Source organism: Oryx dammah, unplaced genomic scaffold (assembly GCF_014754425.2).
Source record: "Oryx dammah isolate SB20612 unplaced genomic scaffold, SCBI_Odam_1.1 HiC_scaffold_19, whole genome shotgun sequence".
Classification (NCBI taxonomy): domain Eukaryota; kingdom Metazoa; phylum Chordata; class Mammalia; order Artiodactyla; family Bovidae; genus Oryx; species Oryx dammah.
Window position 1 is genome coordinate 42473534 of NW_024070203.1, and position 16278 is coordinate 42489811.

Here is a 16278-nt window from a genome sequence, read left to right on the forward strand (position 1 = left end):
CCAGGGGATCTTCCCAACCCAGGGAATGAACCCATGTCTCCTGCGTTGCAGGTGGATTCTTTACCATCGGAGCCACCAGGGAAGCCCCACTGAAGACCCGGCTTATTCCAGGCTTCGATTGGCCCCAAACTTTTTGAGATCTCTCTCCTCTTTGGCCATATGGAGGATGCTGTTTTAGTATAGCTCCCTCAACACTGTTGAATCCTTGCTGTGAGATTTTCCTTGAGCAGGTAGTTGGTTGGGAACAGTGTCTCTCACTAGGGGTGAGGAATAGAAGGCCTAGATCTCAGTGAAGGAGTTGTGCAGAGTAATCTCTACTCACCACAATTTAACCAAAAGTTAGATCTCACCAAGTCACTGGGTGTTCACATCAGAATTGACTGGAAGAAATCATTTGGTTTTAATGAGAGCCAGAAAGGTTAAGTGACTTACATTAAGTCACTCAGCTTGTGATAAAAGTCAGAATTAGAACTCCGTTCCTTTGACTACCTGCCTGTATTATCTCCATAATATCACAATACCCTTTGAACTTCCTTTTCCAGTAGAGAGGCAAGAATAAATTAAAATGAGAAGATGAATCTAAGTGAAGCAACATGTTCACACACTAATCCTGAGTTACCTTTTCTCAGACTTTCCATATATTAATAAATCACCTAAGGCAAGAGAGCACAAAGATGCCCTGAGCGTGTTGATGCCCAGGCCCCAACCTCTGTGCACGCACTGCAGTGTACCATTCAGCTGAATCTCATCACTGTAATATGAGGTCTTCAAATGCACTGCCACTTAAGATGCATTCATTTGATTTTTCCACCTTAGTTTACCTTGGAAAAAAGAGATCTTTTGATAAAGTATAGAGCTTATGTGGTTTTCAAATTAATGACACAAATGTGATTGCAGAAATAACATACTGTAAGAGGACTTACATATACAGAAAACTAAATAGCCAAGTCTGTAAAAATTACCACTGACAGATTCAATGTTACATGTAGGAATAAATTCTTCAAAGGAGTCACTGGAGAACCAATTTAAATGCTTTCAGAGCCTAAAAACTAGCCAAGAAACATGGGCACAAAATAGGGATTACTTCATGCTTTCAACCATATTTTTCAATAAGAACATATTAGAGGGTATAGTTAAATTTTAAAAGGCATGGCACAGCAGTTCAGTGAGTAATGAAATATTAGGAATAGATACCTGCTGGGCATATTTCTGCTGTCTGCATCTCCCTGACTTTGAGGAGAGCCCAACACATGTTTCTATTAGCAAGTTCATAGCAAATGAAGACAATCTCCAGATTTGTTAACTGAAACATTTGCTGAAATGAATCTACCATCTCCAGTGACAGCCTTTAAAAATGCCAAGGGTGGATAGGTAGTTTGGTAATTGTAACTTCCATAGGTAGCACTAGGGAAAGGACCTCAAACAGCACAAATATCTAACTGCTTCACCAGTAACTGTAACTTTTACTAATCTCTTCTGATTATCAAAGCCATTCATTCTCCTTACAGAAGACTTACAAAAATTGGAAAAGTATAAAGTAGAATACAAAATCCCTCACATTCCAGAATATATAGTCTCCATTAATATTTTGTTGGGTTTTTTTTGAGACTTCTCTCTGAGTGCATACATTTCATGTAATTGGATTAAGACTGTGTTCCTAATTGTGAATTTCTGCCTAACAACAATTCCTCCTAATCCTCTTAGAAACTTAAAAGTTAACTGGCTGGAGGAATATTCCCATTCATTTCCTCAGTAACCACTCCGTATCCCCAGCTCCCCTTCTCAGCCGACCTTTTGCAAACCCTTTACAGCCACTTCCTCTTCCATGCTTCTTCAGACACCACTTCATCTTTCCCGCTCTCCTCATTTCAGAAGATTATTAATCCTGCCCACCTCCTTACAGTCTTCACCCTGTTCTCTTCATCTGGGGTTTATGCTAACACTTAAATGAAGTCTCAGGGCAGTGTCTGGGGGTGTGTGTTGGTAAACATGAGTGCATTTCAGAAGACTTCTTGAAATGCAGTGTGCAGAGTAAATTGGAGGGGCAAGGAAGTGGGCAAATGAGTTATGGTCTTTGGGTCATTACAGCTGGGCCCCTGCAGAGATGGTAAGGCTTCCTTTCATTTCCCCATAAGTCAACAGAACCCTCAGCAGCCAGAAATCATCCCTGGGTGCCTTACCTCCTTCCCTCAGAAAATGGAATGTTACCATTCCCAATGTTTGTTGCCTGTCCCTTTATCTTTCCAGAAGTTAGGTAGTAACTGACCCTGGGGAGATGACTCAGAGCACTGGAAAGGGGACAGGTTTCTGCTTCTCTAACAAGCCCTTGTCTTGATAGACATGACTGACCTTTCTATTTACATCGTAATACATCAGATTCTCTGTTTTAGGCTCCAGATAATGGATGGAGGGCAGTGAGAGGATGTGTGTGAACTTTCTGTCATGAAGGGCAATTTGCAAGAACTAATCATCTTACAATACAGTTGGTCATAAGAAAGAAATCCATCAACTCAGCATCCTAATTAGGTATTTATATTCATGAACATTTCTTGACTCTAAGGAAATTTTTGCCAAAGAACCCTCCTAGGAATGTTACCAGTGTTACAATGGGAGAAAAATGAGGGGCTGTTTAAAGTTTTCATTTACTTGGCTGTGCCTGGTCTTAGTTGTGTCACCTGGGACTTTAAGTTGTGGCATGTGAAATCTTAGTTCTGTCATCTGGGAACTGACCAGGGATGGAACCCGGGCCCCCTGCGTTGGAAGTTTGGAGTCTTTAGCCACTGGACCACCAGGAAGTCTCTATTTACAGGAAAGTTAAACACATTTTTTACTGCAAAATTTTCTAGTGTTTAAAAAATTTTATTCTGTAGTGTAAATCCCCAAGTCTTCAGCCTCTGCCAGGTGTATTTGACCACAGAGCATGTTCCTTCATTGTGAGACAAGTTGGGAGATGCAATAAGTGAAGACATTTTATGAGTTCAGCTACACTTTCTTTCTTTACCATCCATATTTAAGTCCATGATTAAAGCTGCTAATATTTTACTTCTTCTAGGGGGATAATTTCAAATGACACATTTCACCCTTGAAGAGAGTGTTTCAGGGTATGGACATAAGTCTATTCCCAGTATTTCTGAGGCTCACCTGCCAGGGGAGGGGTCACTTTACAGAAAGGAGCTGCTGAGCCTTCCCTTGCTACTCATGTAACAGACTGTTTGCACACTTCCTGGTCAGGGGAAGGAGTTGGTCTCTACAGTAATTTAGCCCAGGGAAATCTGTGAGCCCACCTTGCAAAGGAGGACCTTCTTCAGGTGTGAAAAGGCAGAAGTTTCATAGACAAATTGCAGTTGGCGATGTCAAATTTCTTCCAAAAGGAAATTTGATTATTCAAGACGCAATAGGCAACAAGAGCTGCAGGGGTAGACAGAGACAGGCAGCCACTACTCAGGAGCTGTGGGTCTCAAAGATGCTACAGGCTGTAGTTTCAGACCTTTGGTGAACCTTGCTATAGGCTCTATTCATCTCCCAAGGCTTTTGTCAGCCATCTGTGGGAAATGTGATGTTAGCTTCCAATGTGAAATCTACAGTTAATTTTTCATGTGTGTGTGCCTGTTAATCTATCTTGCAGCTTGTTGTGAGCTCACTTCCCACTTCTTTGTAACTTCTAGTACACTGTTTACACAGGGTGTGTGTTGGTTCTCAGAGACTGACTATGTATATCCTACCTAAGAGAAAGGCTGAGACTTCCCCAGTGGTCCAGTGGTTAAGACTCCACAATCCCAATGCAGGGGGCCTGGGTTCAAACCCTGGTCAGGGAACTAGATCTCACACACTGCAACTTAAGATCCCGAATGCTGCAATGAAAATCCCACGTGCTGCAACTGAGACCCATCACAGACCCATCACAATGTTTAAAAGAAACATTTTAAAAAAGAGAGAAAGGCTACCTCAGTTCAAGGTGGTCTCATAACTCTAAGTGAGCCCCTGAAAGGAGGGTTGTATGAAACCTATGTGTGGGAAAGAAAGGATCTGTCTGATTTGCTACATTCACTGTTCTCTTTTGCATAAAATTTGGAAATGATCTGAACAACAGCATTCTCAGGATAATGGAAAAGATTTAACAGCCTCAAGCTGCAGTGAAGTTTAATGTTCCTATTCATATAAAGTTAAATATAGATACATACTTGAGCTCCATTTCATTTTCCAACTTGTTTTCTTTGTACTTTAATTCTTAATAGCTGTGAAGTTCTGCCTTGTGCTCATGTACTTTTATCTTCCCAGCAACAACAATAATTGCAATGAAGGGTTTTCAAAGAGAAGTAAAATTATATAATCTGATAGATTTCTTTTATAAAAAGAGTTATGCAGACTTTTGAGGCAGAATACTATATCTGATTCCTTTTTAAACCAATACAGAATTGTAAAGTAAAAAAAAAAAAGTTATTCATTCTAGTGTCTTTATATGAAGATTTCACTAAGAAAGAAGCCTTGCAAACAGAATAAAGCATTCACCTGACTCTCCCTTCCTAAGGAGATACACTAGATTTCTGAGTATGATAGCTGTCACATTACCTCAATACAGTTTTTACTCTTACTTCCAACCTGGGTGATCTTGGACCTGTATTTAAAATTTCCAAACTTACTTGTCAAATCATTCTAAAATGCCAGTTTCTCTATTTTCTCCTTTTAGGGTTGTGGAGTGAAATGAGACAGAATATAAGAAGTATTCAGTGAACACTGTGCAGCTGTTGCTAGGCTAATGACCTGGCTGCTATTTCAGTTGAAGAAGGAGTTTCCATCCAGTCTCAGCTCCTCAGAGCCTAGAACTATGTCCAGTATTTATTAGGCTTGATACAGGTCTATTAACAAAATAAAATAAGTATAATCACCAAGTTTTTCTTCTTCTAATACTGGAGGCTTTTTGATATCCAGCTGATCTAAAAAATTTTTTTTAATTAATAGACTTAATTTCCTAAGAGCAGTTTCAGGTTTATAGAAAAATTGAGCAGAAAGTACAAGGAATTCCCATATACTCTTTCTCCCCTCAACCCTCCTTACTGTTCAGTTCAGTTCAGTTGCTCACATGTGTCCGGCTCTTTGTGACCTCATGGACCACAGCACACCAGGGCTCCCTGTCCATCACCAACTCCCAGAGTTAACCCACCCTCTCCTCCTCCTCTGTGTCCACAAGTCCTATTATCAACATCTTGTACTGATGTGGAACATTTGTTACAACTGATGAACCAATATTGATACACTATTTTTAACTGAAGTCCAAGTCTACTTTGGGTTCACTTTGTATTGTACATTCTATGAGTTTTGACCAATGCACAATGGCACATATCCATCCACAGGACTACATCACACAGAATCATTTCACTGTCCTAAAAATCCCGTCCCTATAGTTTTGCCTATTCCAGAATGACATAAGGCTGGAATCATGCAACATGTATCCTTTCCAAACTGAAACCCTTTCAAAAAGAAACCCTTTCTTTCACTTTGCAATATGCATTTCAGGTTCCTCTCAGTCTTTTCAAACAAAGGTACATTTTTACTTAGGAATAGCAATATTCCTTGGCTGAGGACTCTCTACTTAATGTCTGCTGGCTTAAGGATTATTTCCGTGTTGAAACTACTATTCTTAACCTAATCCTTTACTGATTTAACTGAAAGTAGGTGCACTCACAGGGGTACTCTGCATCTTAAAGAGGGGTTAAAAACAACCATTAACATTGATGACTAATATAAAAATACAAGGATATATACTTCTCTTTTCCATTCCAAGATCAGTAAGTCCCTCTCTTCCTGGTGGGAGCCTCCATTACCCCACAAGTGGCTACAGACCTGTCAGGGTCTCCAGATGAGACCTGGATAACACAGCACCGTGACGGAGGATTCATTCTTTCTTCTCTCTACACCCTGATTGCTTCTGGGGAACCTTACTGTCATTCCATTTGTAGTCTCTGCTCTAAGATCAGGCAATAGCAAATAGTCATTCATAATACATTTAAAAATCTCTTTTGTTCATCTTACCTCTCTCCCTGATCAAGCCCTGGAGGGTTCCCCCTTTTCCCAGATGGGAGAGAGGGTGGGAGGGGGTGGCATCAGCACAGCGTGGCCAGCTTCGGACCAGCCTGTTCCACCAGGTACTCGGAGAAGCCTTTCAATATCCTTTTACCTTTTCTTAATGTTTACACCTTTCAAGCACAAACAGTATGTCTCTCCACTGGTCTAAATTTAGATAAAAATGCACAAATCTATTTGGATCTTTCAGTGCTTTCTTAAAAGCCATCTCCCTGGGCACTTGAACTTTTCACAGGGCTTTTTCTGTGGAGATAAGGAATGAGGAGGCTCTTCAGCAAACCCCTGAAGCTGGGTTGTCTGGGTTTCTCTCTTGAGTTACTGTTTCCCTCCTGTCCTACTTCCTGTCTAATCCTGGGGGCAGCTCCTGACCAGACAGCACAGTGCCACAGGGACCCCCATCCCTAATCATGGTTTCTCTTGTTTACACCTCTAGAAGCACTGCCCTCTTCATCTCTAATCTTCACTGGAACCCGACGGGGAAGGAGATGTTATTTCCACATTCCATAGATGCAGAAGCGGAAGCTCAGAACGGGCCAGTAACTTGGCTGCTGTCCCCCAGCTGGTATGTGGAGGGATCCTGGGATCCTGAAGAGCTCCTCCTCTCTATCCCATTCCTCTCGCTCAGGACTCCCAGGAGCTCTGGGAAGGGGAGGGGTGTCGACACATGCTTCTGAAGGTACCAGCACCATATTTATGCCCTGTTCCTTAGCTGTTTCCTTCCTCAGCACTAAGTGCCAGATGTGACTGAGGAATATCACACTGTTAAGGCACACATCACACAAATGCCTAAGCTCAGTGCCAACAGCCTTGGAAACTTACCCAGGCATTACACACAGTCATTCTGCTGTTTGCTTTTGTTTTTTCTCCTTAATTTTAATCCTCACACCTCTTCTTTATAAACTATGCCAAATATTCCCTTCTGTCCATCCTTTGCTGCCATCCCTGGAGCAATTCAGACAATCTACTAATAAATGGCAACCCACTCTGGTATTCTCACCTGGGAAATCCCATGGAAACAGAAGCCTGGCAGGCTGCAGTCCATGGTGTCACCAAGAGTCAGATACGACTGAGCACCCAGGCACACACTAAAATGTGTGCTTACCCAGGTCCCCAAAATAGGTTCCCACCTCTCCATGTCTCTGGGCCTTGAAAACATCTGTGTAGTTTCTCATTCTATAATGGAAGTTATAGGTTGATGTTTATGCTTCACATCAATTTCCAAATTAATATTTGCTATATCATCTTGCTAATTGATATGTACCTTTACTGAAATTTCAAATCAGCTTTTTGAAGTGGGAGGAAGGCAGAAAGCAACTTGCAAATTCTGTGCATAATGAAGTAAGGAACAAGCTCCCATAATGAAGACAAACAATTATACAACATTTGCATGATTCTTTTTTCTCACAACACGAGACAAGACACGGTGGCTGATTAGCACGCTGCCTTTGCTGCGAGCCTTGCTTCTTCTTTCCCCACCATTTGGTAGGATTCTCAGAGCCAAGAGCAGGTCACACTGCTTGGTCAGAGTTTTCCGATATTATCCTGGGGCCTGCTGGGCAGTCAAGACCACCCTATCAACTTCAGCCTAACGCAGACTTCGTACTCTGTGACTGCCCTGGGGTTGTGTCCTGCAGCTGACACACGTGTGCTCCGAGTGAGGCCCCCATTCAGGTTTCTAACCACTGAACTCAACTGGCCAGAGAGGACTGAGAACAGTTCTCACTAGTCCCTAGAGTATTTCCTGAGCATCTACTATGTCCCACCTCCGCGGTTGGTGCTAGAGATGAAAATGAACAAGGAAAACCCCTGCTGCCCTTGAGATATTCACTGCCCACCAAGGAAGACATGTTAGCAACAATGGCATGTACGGCGAGTGCTCTGTGCATACAAAGAAGGCAGTCCACGCTGCTGGGGGGAGGGGGCAGGGAGGGTTCAAGAAGAGCTCCCCAGAGCAGGCAATACCTGAGATGAGACTGGAAGGAAGAGAGGAATGGCCAACAAGCAGGGGAAGGGTGGTCACTGCAGACAAGACAGCCTCAGAGGGAAAAGCAGCAGAGCTAGAAGGATGATTCAGTATGCCAGGAATAACAGGCAGTTTCCTGTGCTGAGCGAAAGCGTACAGGGAGGAAAGAGCCCCAAGGCAACGTGAGAGAGGCCAGTCGATAAGGGCAAGCTCCAAAGGACTCGGAATCGGACATGTGATCTTGGGCTAATGGAGACTCAGTGAGATTTTAACAGGGAGATGACAAGGAAAGATGCGTATTTCAGAGAATACACTCAGGCTACCTGGACCTCATGGATATCATGTAAAATGATTATGATAATGAATGCTTTGGATGCCTGCTGTGTGCTGGGCCCAGCGCTGGAGAAGACACCAGTGAGAAGCCCTACAATCAATGCAGGCAAGCTTGGATCTGTCCACAGTGCCTCAGAAGCTGTCAGACAGCCTGTCAGAAAGTCTTCTCCAATTCAAATCCCAGCCTTGCGACTTCCTAGTTGTGTCACTGGGTAGGTCATGTAACCTTTCATGCCTCAGTTTCTTCATCTGTGAAATGGGGCTACTAGTAGAACTCACCTCATAGAGTTATACTGTGAGGATTGAGTTGTGTGCAAAGTCCTCGGCATGGCTCTGAAACAGGAAGTGCGTAGGATTTGTTCTCACTGTCTCAACTATGACAGGGGCTCGAGGTGGAAGCCATGGCCTGGAGAGACATTAAATGTGAGAAAAGGCGGGGTGTGGGACAGAGGAGGAAGTCCAAATGAATCTCATCATTTTGTCCTGGGCGATGAGGCAGATGGTAAACACAGCAGGATAGTCTGGGATGAGAGGATGGCTAGATTAACTTGGGAAATATTGATATTGAAGAGCCAGGGGATGTTCAGGTAGGAATATGCATGTGGGATATGAGCCTACAGGGGAGAATGGGCAAGGCTGCAGAACGGGAATCCTCAGCAAGAGGTAGAAACTGTGGCTTGGAATGGCCCAGGGGGAGCAGGACGAGACGAGGGATCCGAGAAAACCAGGATAAGGGGCAGCTGGAGATCACGGGGGAGACTGACAAGGGCTAGTTCAAGAGCAAGAAGGAGCATCCAGAAAAAAATGGTACCATGAGGCCAGGCGAGGGGTGGAGCTGAGCTCTCGAAGGAGAGGAAGCCAGAAAAGCAAAATGCTGCACAGGAGTGCCACGGTGTAAGGACTGAGAGAAATCCAATCGGTTTGACAGTCTTTGGTGGCTATATCAGTCAGGGTCTAGTTAGCAGAAGAGAAACCACACTAGTTATTTCAACAGAGAAAATTTAATATAAAGAATCAGGTTAATAGGAGTTAGAGCTGAAAAGGTGAAAGGGAACAAGGAGAAAACACAGAGACTGTTAACTACAGAAGCAATGACCTCCCTGAGCACCAGGGAACCAAGGGCAGAGATGGGAGTCGCTGGGAACCACAGCCTTGGAGAAGAGCACCCCCCCCAACCCAGAGCTGGGTGCTGCCCCCTCTGCAGCTCAGAGGGATCTCAGGGAGCTGGACTCAGGGGAAGGGTCCCACTTGGCTGGTGCCTTAGAACCAGGAGGGTGGACCCAGAAGAGCAGAAGCTGGGACCTCTGAGGATGAAGTCAAGAGGGGCCTCTGGGGTGCTGGCAGAAGGAGGACATTGGACCCAACTGCCACATCTGGCATGTGGGGTTGCTGCTGTGGAGGTACTAACCAAAACAGCAAGCAGCAGGGAAGAGCAAGCCCTTCCTGTCCCCCCATCTGCTGGTCTCCGTCTACTGTTCCCTCCCAGCAAGACTCAGATTACAGAGAAGAAACAGTTGGCCGACTCCTGGCCCGAGGTTTCCAAAGCAGCATCTACAGAGGTGGTTTGAGGCTAAGCAATCAGAATTATAATTTGCACAGAAATCCTCCCAAGGGTAAGCTAGTGTTTACAGGAAAGCCATCTAGCAATGGGTTGAGAAGCAGAAATCAAGACAGTACATGAGGACCATTTTTCCAAAACATTTTGTGGTAAAAGAGAAAAAGAGAATAAAGTGGTAGGAAGAGGTGGATGCAATGTTCAGGATGGCTGTTTAACTACTGGGCCCTAAAGCAAGCTTGCAGAAAGGTGAGCGCCCATGCTGGTGACTCAAAGCATCTGAGGAGATGGGAGGTGGCTCTCGGCACTGGAGTTGGGGAGAAGGGGGCAGTGAGGGGACTGGCCGAGAGAGAAGCCAAAGAACATGAACTTCTCTGAGAGGTAAAGAAAGATGCTGCGCCAAAACCAGACAAACCAAAACAGCCCCTTTGTAAGTGATGTGCTGGGTCTACTACTAAGTAATCCCAACAGAAGGTGCCCTCATCTCCTGGTGCGCGGAATCTTTCTCGCCTCTGCATGGGTCCTCACGCAGCCCTTCTCTAACGACCCTGTCTGTCTAAACTGTTCACCTGCTCACCTCACATACTTGAATCCCCTTTCTGCCTGTCCTCCTGAGCACTCACATTCCATCTACCTTCATCAGTGCGTTTATCGTTGTCTCTCCACAAGAGACACTGTGGTGAACACAGTTTTGTTCGCTGTCATAATAACCTAAAGTAGAAACAATGCTTGACACAAAATAGCCACTTGATAAATACGTGCTGAATACACGAGTGGGTGAAATCCCCATGCAAGCACTACCGGAAGTAAATAGAGTGCTCCAGTCAAGCAACCAGGACTCAGCCACTATCTGCTGGGCCCTAGCAGGGATACTGAGAAAGGGTATGGGGGAGCCCCTTCTATCACAGAAGTTATGGTGTTTGAAAAAATGAAGCAACTTAGCCCACACAGTGACAAAAGAATGACTGAACTCTGCCCGCCGTCCTCCCAGGCTGCACTCTCCCTGGCAGATTGGTCTCCAATCATCTGTCTCTTCCCTGGAGACTCACAGTCCTCAGCAGTCTTTCTGCTCCGCAGCCCAGGGATCACTGCCTTTAGCTGGTCAAGGTCGTGGTTCCACGGGGCCGAGTTCTCAGCCCCTCCTGGGAGCGGGATTAGAGGGTCTGGGCCCAGCCGTGCAGCTCACACACACCTGACACCCGTGGGTGTTTTGAAAGCCTCATCAGAGCTGACTTTGATGGGCAGCAGAAGCCCTGCAGGCAGCAGGCTGCCAGGACTGTCAGCCCCACTGGGGTGATGGGGGACGGGGGTCATGTCACCACCTGTCAAGGTGTTAGAAGAGACTTCAGACAGTTTCATGGACGCAGGGGATGAAAACCCACATCACTGAATGAGCGTGTGCTCTCCCTAGACTAGTCCCATACAGTTCTGCTTCTTCCTTTCTGAACAAAGCCAAATTTAGTGTGCCCAAAGCAAGTGCACACATAGGTCACCACACGGAAATGCACAGACATCACACACCCTCACAACACACAGACACAAGCAAGGCACTTGAATCACACACACACAACCACAAGGCTTATTCTCAGCCAGAGAGCTTTGGGAAATAACTAACAGAATGAATGAATGCGTGACACTAATGTTTTATCCGTAATCATTTAACAGAGCAGGGAGCAGAGTAGCCACCTACTATCAACTCTTCCGGTTTTAAACACTTATTTACTGATACTGGAGTTTAATTTCTTTTAAGGGAAATTCAAAAGTCTGGAGTAAAGAGTTCCTCCTAAACACTCTTGCTGTTACTACCATTTATTATTTTTTAAAAATCCAATGATTTGTTGAGGACTCAATTGTTTAAAGAAAGAGCTCTCTGAGAAGAATGGTGGTGTGTTTACTAATAAAGTATGCTGAAACAACAGAGTTGAGTTAATGGAAATTACACTGGACTGGGAGTGAACAGGATTCCAATCCTGTCTTTTTACGATTATTAGATGCAGCTGTCTGCAAATTATTTCTTCCCTCGGAGTCCTGATTTTCTCATTTATAATCTGGGAGGTGTGGTGGAGAGTCTTTATGTATAATACACTGACCTTCCATGCGCATCTACATTCTGTCCTAACACTTCCTAAAATATTAAAGAAGGAAAAAGGCTAGACACTTTAAGCATGAAAACCCATTGTGGAGACAGGACATCAACAAACTTCCAGGAGATGGAGAAAAGAGGTTGGAGGGGTGACTAATCAAACAAGTAGAGGAAGCCACAGACTAGAGCAAAGAAAGAAAGACGTACAGCCATCTGTCTATTAAACCTAGGGTTCTGGAACATCAGTTGTTAATAAAGGGTTGGAGAAATCCACAGACGGATTCTCAGCTAGCGGGGGATCTTGTTTTACACTCAGGGGACATCTGTCAATGTTTAAAGACATTTTTGATTCTCATGACTGGCATCTACTGGGTAGATGATGATGAACACCCTTTGATGTCCAGTATGGGTATCACACAAAAAATGGTGAAGCCCCAATGTCAAAACTGCCAAAGTTAAGAGACTCTACTCTAGACTCAAGAGTTAACATCACACTTCCAAACGCTCTCCTTACTGGCAGACTGACAGACATCCATCTATGGACTGCACTGTGTCCTCCCAAGGTTCATATACTGAAGTTCTAATCCCCAGTACCTTAGCATGTGGCTGTTTTTAGAGATAGGACCCTAAAAGAGGCAATTAACTTAAGGTGAGCCCATTAGGGTGGGCCCTAATCCAATAGGACTATTGCCCTTATAAGAAGAACAAGGAGCACCAGGGATACACACGCACAGAGGAAAATCCATGAGAGGATACTGCGAGAAGACGGTCATGCGCTAGCCAAGGAGAGAGAAGTGGGAGAAACCAAACCTGCCCATACTCTGATCTGGGACTTCCAGCCTCCTCAACTGTAAGAAAATAGATTTCTGTTGTTTAAGCCTCACGGTCTGTGGTATTTTGTTATGGCAGCCCTAGCAAACTAATATACCCAATATACAAGTAATGAGAAGATTCTTTTTCAAAGAAATGGAATGCCCATAGGGAAAAGACCTTCAATCTGCCAACTATAGGTCCCTAGGACTGTTGCCTACTTCCTCAGATGACATGAAGAGGAACTGCCAGCCTGCAAGCACTGCCTCCTTCCCTTTTACCTGCTCCTCCCTGCCACATACACAGCTCAGGGTCAGCTTATCAACTGGTTCTTACACATGATGGAGCAGCCAAAGAGCACTGAGCTTCTGAGGAAACTACAACATGAGAGATAGACCTAGATAAACAAGCAGAACACACAACTCTGAAAGGAACAGACATCGTTCGGAAACACAATTTAACTTTTAAAAATTCTCTTAATATTACTAGAAAGAGTAAAAATGTCATTGTGTCAACAAAATTTAAAAAAGCTAAGATGAACTATTATAAAATAAAAATATGACCCTGAAATTCAAACAGATTATGAAGTCTAATAAATGACCAGATAGCAGAACAAAGAGATGTTAAAAAAAAAAAGAGAGAGAGAAAAGGAAAGATATATAGAGGATGAATCCATGAGGCCTCACATCTAATCTACAGACTGACACAAAGAGGAAACCAAGAGGAAGAAATCAAAGAAATATCATGGGGGATTTTCCAAGAGTTAGGACATCAGTATACAAATTAAGATGCCAATCAAGCACCCAAGGCAAGGAGGTACCTAAGTCATGTACATGCACACACATATGCCTCTAGACCCAGTGTTACAAAAGCCTGGTACATCAGTAATAAAGAGAAGATAATAAGATGATTCAGAAGGAAATTTTAAAGGTACCTCTAAAAGACAAGAAGTCTGACCAGCAGGAGACCTCTCATCATCAGCTACAATGGATCTGAAGACAGTAGAGCAAAGGCCTTCAGATTTCTGTGTGGAAATGGATGTCAACCTTCAATGTCATACTCAATCCAACAAATAAAGATGAGGGAGCAAAAAGCCATTTCCATAAATGCATAAACTGACAAGGCATTTCACACCTGCAAGCAGTACTGCCTGGAGGGCCCTGGTCCTTGAGAGTGCCCTCTTCGAAGCTCTAAGTCCCCTCCAGGGTCTGGGATGTGGCAGTGCTGGATAGGACAAACCAAGTTCAGACCTGGTTCTGCATGGGTTCTGGCCTCCATGATATCTTCTTTATCTTCTGGCCTTCTCTAGTGCCTGGGGTCACCAAGAGCCAGCAGAACCCCTTGGTGGGGCATCCTAGCTTGGACCAGGGTCCACATGGGCCCCAGTTCCTTTTGATCCCCACCCGCTGTGCTCTCCATCTACCCTGCACATGAGTTCACCAAGATGCCCTAACGACTCATGCCGTGGGGTTTCTTGAGGCTCCGGGCAGACCTTGGTTCCAGGAGGGCATCCCAGCAAGTGGATTGAGCCTGCTACCTGCTGTTCTGTTTCTTTCACAGAACCATGTGAGATTGGGCCATGTGAGAATGGCACTGATGATGATTTTAAGTGACTCTCCAACATCAAACACAGGACAAGCTAGAGGGTCAGGACCAAGGACCTTCAGCCTGAGCTGCATGGGGGTCCCATGTCTCAGCGCTTGCCTGGCTTTGTTTTGTGGTTCTGCCTCTGAATTTAGCACCCAAGGGTAACCGAGGGTGACAACAAGACTTCTTTATTCTGTGTGACCCCAATAATGTTCTCTCCTGCCTCCACTGATGTGAGGACATCATGTTTTTCCAGTCAGCTGAAGCCTTCCTGATGAGGGACAAACATTCCTGCACCCAGTGAGGCCACTCTTCTCATTTCTCCTATAGTCCTCTCCTTAGATGGCAGAGAACAGAAGGCAGGGTGCAGCTAACATTAAAATAATCACTTTCTAGGAATGCAGTGATTACTGCAGAAGGAATTCAAGAGAAGACAAGAGTTGGAAGATGTATTGGTCTATATTTATGTTATAAAATTCCAAGTGGTAAATTCAGCATAACCAGGAAACAAATTATTATTCACATTTTCCTGCATACTCTGGGTAAGACTTGAAACTTGTGGTCATCAATAAAATACAGCAATATTCTTGAGTGGCATGATGGATGCCACTCATAAGTGATGATTACAGCATTATAAGTAATGATATAACCAGCATTCAATAAATGGTGTTACATTAATGCACACATACAGATCTATATTGTTTCAATGCAAATAGGTTCTCGAGAGCTTGGCACTGTGAATAATAAGTCTTGCTAGTTTTTTCTTATAGTGGAAGATAGCTAGGAATAGTGCATTTGGCAATCAAGAATACAGAGACAAAGAAGAACCTTAGCATACACTGACTGAACATTAAATATGTAAATATCTCACCTCTACCTAACATTCTAAATTACATCCAACAAAACACTGTACTCCACATGGTCTTTCTAATACTTTAAAAATTCGATTATTTATGTAGAAAGAGGTCCCCCCAAAATGATTTTTCTGAGGCCTCCCCTATCTAGGAGCAGTTTTGAGGAAATTATTTAAGGGTTGACTTTAGCCTATTAAGTAAATTTAAACAAACAAAAACCGAAGTCCTGGGATCCAGGAAACCAGAGATACAATCCAGAAAAGCAAAGACAAGTCTCAGAATAACAAACATGAACACAAATCTAGAAATCAACCAGTGGCTCAGGAGAGAATAGAGGATTCCTGGGGAAAAGGGAGAAACTCCTAGAAAAACAAAATGCCATATAAGAGAGGTGACGTGATCACGGTTTTCCTCCTGGCTCTATAGTCAATCACTGTTACTTAACCACACTTAGGTGAAGGATTTATTGATTTTAAGCTTTTATAAACAACCTATAAATAAGGCATGAGACAATTATGATCATAAAACAGAATGGAAATGCCAACAAATTTAGTAACACAGACATAAAAATTCAAATGATAGAAACTGGGAAACTCAAAGCAGTGAAGGGGGAGGGGCGGGTGCCAGTGGCCTCATCTTTCCAAGTGTGAAGTCAAGGATTATGGCCTTATGATAAATTTGGAAATGAAGGAGTATATTTTTGAAGTTACAAAGTTATCCCATGAAGAAACTAAAACAAAGAAGTAATAAGACTATATTGGGAGGATGGGGAAGGACATGGTAGGTATAATGAGCTAAATACTCATACATCAGAGCAGCAGATGCAAGATAATGTCTAGAATTGAATTCATCAAGGTAATACTTTTTAGAGAATGGATCAGAGGTGCTGTAGGGGTAGGAAATTTTTTTTTCATTATATATTTATTTTAAAACTACAGGCAGGCATTTCATTGATAAAAAGTAAATTTTAAGTCTTTTGATGACTGAACAAGATGATTTCTAAGGTTTTTTT